At 35.6% G+C, this 5,641-nt stretch overlaps 1 pseudogene across 1 annotated transcript; it reads left to right on the forward strand.

The window, feature by feature from the left end:
- On the forward strand, nucleotides 1-2,729 carry LOC306662468 (deubiquitinase DESI2-like; annotated as a pseudogene). The gene has a single exon. The product of its transcript is annotated as a deubiquitinase DESI2-like (transcript).
- Nucleotides 2,730-5,641: the final 2,912 nt, after the last annotated feature.

Consider the following 5,641-nt stretch of genomic DNA (forward strand, 5'->3'; position numbering starts at 1 on the left):
ATGGGGGCTAACTAGTTAGTGGTGCTCAATGTGTACGACATGAACTGGATGAATGAATACACCTCATCTATTGGAATTAGGAGTTTTTCATTCAGGAATTGAAGTACATGGCAGAGAATTTGCTTATGGTGGCCTATCCTTTTTCTGGAATATTTGAAATTTCCCCAGGAAATGCTTCTGAACTAGGAGAAACATTTAAATTTAAAGAAGCTGTTGTTTTAGGAAGCACTGACTTCCCAGAAGATGATATGGAAAAAATTGTAGAAGAACTGGGAAAAGAATATAAAGGCAATGCATATCATTTGATGCATAAAAACTGCAATCACTTTCTTCAGCTTTATCAGAGATTCTTTGTGGGAAAGAGATTCCTCGCTGGATCAATCGACTTGCCTACTTCAGCTCCTGTATACCCTTTCTACAGAGTTGCCTCCCAAAGGAGTGGCTCACTCCTGTAACCCTGCAGTCTAGTGTCAGCCAAGAGCTTCAGGATGAACTGGAAGAAGCAGAGGATGCTGCAGTATCCGCTGCCATGGCAAGTGCTACAGCAGGCTCCAGACCCGGGCGCCACACCAAGCTATAAATGTCTCCAAAGTCACACCTTCAGAACTGTCTCTGGCAGTTGAATATCACTAGAGAAAAGTAAACAGAATAAACATCCTTTGGATATTTTGTATGCAAAGATGGTTCTCCCCCAAATCCCAGTTTTTCAACTCAGGATTATATTTGTAATCAAAAACTAATCACTTGGCGCAGGAGGGAGAACTGTGTATGAAGCTGCCCTCGGTTTTTTTTACCCACTTGTAAATTTGGAGTTACTTCTTGTTTTATACAAGCTCTGTTAAGTTACGTTTACAGTATTTTGTATCGCTGTTTACAAATCTTGCATGGACTTCTGCCACCGTGAAAGAAGAAAATCTTCGTCTTCAAAAATTAGGCAGGTAATCTTTGTACACTTCCTGATAATTGTCAGAGCTACGGCATAAATTTTAGGCACACAAAAAGGTACTTACATAATTAGTTACCTTCACCTGCTTAAAAATTGTCTTCTACATTTTTATTTGTTTTGTTAACATTTTTGGCACCAGGATGCAGAGAACCAAACTGGCCTAATATGAAGGAGCACATACAGCCCTGAGGGCTCAGAACCCTGGGTCAGTTCCTCTTTATACTCCTCCCACTCTGAGTAGCACAGCTCCCAAGGTGCCCATGGAACCATTGGTTTCATCCCAAATATCTGTCCCGCCTGAGCAGGGTGGTATTCTTGTATCTGTCTGGCTTTGATGCCTCTAATTCTATAATTAAGATGTTTTTTGTTGAAGACAGTCGTCTTGTAACTGACAAGTGTTTTTGCACATGTGGTGGGGGAGGGACTTCATTTTTATTTTAATACATTATAATTTTCCTCCCCACACAGGATTTTGTTGATGGGGTAGGGATATCCTAATTGGTAGCCTTCTGAGTAGCAGTATGAGTTGACATTCAACTGCTCTTAATTATTCAGGCTGCCTTTTATACTAGACCTTGAAAACTAGAATCTAAAGAAACACACCCCAAAAAGGTAATTCTTTGATATTTCATACTTTTTAATGTACCATATCAGAAAGGGTATGTCGGAGTTTGTTAGTTTGTCTTGGGAGTAGTTTCACCTCATAGAATGTCTGTTCTCATCGATCTCTTACTGAAATCATATTTGTGTGTCTCAAAATTATCTTTCTATGTTCCTTCAAATATCTGTCTCTTACCTAACATACTCTAAGAAGAAAATTGTTGCCACAGACAAATCCTCATTAGCAAGGAAGAGCTGTCTGCTTGAGTCTACTCCCAGTTTGACCCTTGGATGTAAGAAGCAAGTCATTACATGTCAAATTCAATTTTTCTGCCTTAAGAATGAACGTCCTACATAAAATATTGGATGTAGTATATAAATGGTCCAAGGCAGTGACTTCACCTTTATATATATTGTTAGTTTTGAAGTTATTTACATTTATTTAAACTTCTAGATTTGATTATTTGCTGTTGCTCTGTGTGACGATACATATCGTTCGGTAAACTGCATTTTTAATTTTTACATAAGCTGATTTTGATTGATTTTTACCAACTTAAGCACACCCTCTTAATAGAGAAAATAAACCTTGGGTTATAAGCATTGACCTGAGGAAAATGAAGCCACTCTATGCTTTTTGACTGTTCTGTTTCCAGAGAGGAAAGCCTTTACAAATTACTCTCAGTTCTTTAGGGAACAGAGCACCTCTTTCAGAGATGTCATAGAAAGAAGGAATATATGATCTTTATGAACTGTTGACTTGAAAAAACATTAAAACTCTAACAGGAAGTTGTTCACTGAAAGAAGAATTCTAGTACCAAAACCCAGGTTAATAGTAAATGTTTGATGCAGTTGGCTTGGGATTTTTATATTAATGTGGATTAGAGTTTTTCTAATCTATTCAAATATACATGTTTTTAACCTGGTCTACTGACCCACAGAACTAGCCATTAGTTAGATACTTCTTGGTGAATAGACAGAACATCCCATTTGTGCTTATCCACACTTCAGCACACAAATGACTTTATTGTTATTTTGTCATATTTACTTTTATCTGCAGCATTTGGAGTTTTAAAATAGTATAAAGGGTCTTTGTAGAAATAGTGACCTTGGGCCAAACTATCAGCAGATAAAGTTCTGGACCTGAGATTCTTTGCAATCTAATTGTACCTAAGTTTGAGAAAAAGAAATATGTTACTTCAGAAAAATCTCTGAGAGTCCTTCTCCACAGTTTAAATTGATAATGGATTTAATTAACCCACTTTTCCTTGCTCTTAGAGGAAATGAATCGTGTTCTCAACCTGATCTCTAAGAAAATATCCCATGTCAAAAATCTAGTCATTAATATATGTGTGATCAACTTAGTGGGATATACTTTTTATTGTAACCAAGTGAAATATATCTCTCCTGGTGGGTTGGACAGTAATAGTGTTAGGTCAAAAGTTTCTGGTTTCTGCTGTTTGTTTTAAATACCCGGGGAGTTCTTTAATCCTAAGAAGGGAGCGTCAGCTTTGGAAATTGTGACTTGTGGAAGAAGGCGGTGTACAATTTTAGAACGCCTCCACTCAACGCCTGAACTCCAGCCAACTATTGCTCTGACCCTCAGCAATAGCATAAGTTACCCATCACCAGCATTTGTACAGAGCAGGGAATTCCGGTTTTAGTTAATTGATAGCATTGTGTGTATGGGGAGATTCAGCACCACAGACAGCTGCAGGACTATTTCCATGGCTTCTTCCATAACAAAATGGGTAGAAACACATTCACTGCTTCAGGGTTCTAATCTGTATGTCTTCTGATGGCTCCATTTCTGTAAGATACCCTTTAATTTTGATACATGCTATATTTTCTTTAAATGACTAAGTTTAAAAGATTTCAGATTTATTCAGCAAGTTGGCCATACTGCATTGTATCCTCTTTTCTTCAGTATGTTTTGAGAATGCAGCTCAATTGTTAGACTTTCTTTGTCTACTCAGTCCGTACACATTCATCTTCACTATCAAAAGGTGTTACAGCTGTCAAAGAATCTTCATTCACCTAAAGATAATTTCTTGTGAAGCTGAATGCAAATTTACTGTCATTTATAGTGTTTATATAAAAATACCAGGAACCTTCACTTTTGCTACCTTGATATAGCATGGGGCTATCATGTTACAACATTGAAATACATCAATTTATTAAAAAATACTTTTGTAAGAAAAAAAAAAAAGAAATTTCACTGTGGCCTAGAAGGTGGCTATATTGATAGACTTATTTATCTGAAACTTTCCACCTTGAGGTGGAGGAAAAACTGCAAGTGTTTTAAAAAAATTTTTTTTTTACTGAAATAAAAGAGTCTGAGTTGTCTGTTTCTAGAAGAAACCTCTTAGAGATTTCAGTACTAGTTAAACTTCAGCTCACTCTCACAGCCATGAAGCAATAAACTTTCCATTTTTGTCCCCTTGCTGTGGAGGGGAATGATCATCCTCACTCTCCCCAGCAGTCACCCTCCTCAGCCAACTACTGGTCCTTCACCAGTAGTTGAATGGTATTTCAGAATTCATTCTGAGATTTTAACTCGTCCTACAACCATTTTGGGAAAAATTAATGGACATCAACTCTTCAGAAATTCTGCTTATTTGTTTGTTTTTCTGAAAGAAAACGTCCCTCCCTATTCCTGTCCTTACTTTGTAAACTTGCTTATAACAGGCCATCCATTTTTTGTAGCACCTTTCCAAAAACAATCATAACCTAGTCCCAATTTTTTAGGGCCTAGATCTGCTTACATAGCAAGAAGAATAAAGACACCAACTTTTATGTAGCTCAGCTAATCATGGAAGTGTGTCCAGGCTTCAAATAACTTGAGTTTTTACCTATTTTTTTGGTACAGTAATGTAAAACTGGGGAAAATATTTAATATTTAATACTAAATTTTAAAAACAAACCTGCTATCATTGCTATGTATCTTCATGCAAACACTGTGATGATAATAAAGAAAAGTATAGCACACACTTGATATTCAAAGTAAAAAAGAAAACAAAAGACACAGACTAGAAGCATAAATTGAAAAACAAGATTCAACTATATGCTGTTTGCAAGAGACTCATCTCATGGGTAAAGACACAGACTGAAGTAAAAGGATAGAAAAAATATTTTACACAAATAGAGTGCAAAGACAAATTGGGATAGCTATCCTCATATCTAACAAAGCTTATTTCAAGGAAAAATTAATGTGAGGAGACCAAGAAGGTCACTAAACACTTGTAGAGGGAACAATATAATAAGAAGATATAATGATAGTAAGTATATATGCCCAAATTTCAACATACCCAGATGCATTTTTAAAAATATATATTTCTTGACATTAAATCTGAGACAAATCCTAATACTATAATACCTAATAATTTCAACACACCCTCATCATCAATAGGTAGGTCATCAAAGCATACAATCAAAAATGAAATATCCTACCTAAATAATACTGTACATCAAATGGACCTGATATACATGTACAGAATATTTCACCCCCAAACACCTGAATTCACCTTCACTTCAGCTTATGGAATATTTTTAAAAAGAGACCATATTGTAGGTTACAATAAAAGTCTTAATGAGTACAAAAGGATCAATGCAATCCCATCCAATATATCAAACCACGATGGACTAAAACTAGAAATCAACAGCATGAAAATAATAGAAACCACATAAACACATGGAGATTAAACAAAAATCTTTTGGATGAAGAATGAATCAAAGAAAATGTAAGAGAAAAAATGAAGGAATTTTTATAAACAAATGAAAGCAAAGATGATACATGTCAAAATCTTTGGGACAGTATGAAAGCAGCACTAAAAGGAAAATTTATTGCATCAAGTGTTTATATTAAAAAGCATGGAGAAATCCCAAGTAAATAAGCTAATGCTCCATGTCATAGCCTTAGGAAAAAAAAAACAGAATTATTCCAAAGTCAGCATAAGACAAATAATAATAAGAATGGGAGCCAAAATTAATGAAAGTCAGAATAACAATGTACAGAATCAATACAACTAAGAATAGTTCTTCATAAATGCGATTCATAAACCCTTAGCCAACCTAACACAAGAGGGAGTGAGAAGAATC

This window comes from Sciurus vulgaris, assembly GCF_902686455.1.
Source record: "Sciurus vulgaris genome assembly, chromosome: 5".
Lineage (NCBI taxonomy): Eukaryota > Metazoa > Chordata > Mammalia > Rodentia > Sciuridae > Sciurus > Sciurus vulgaris.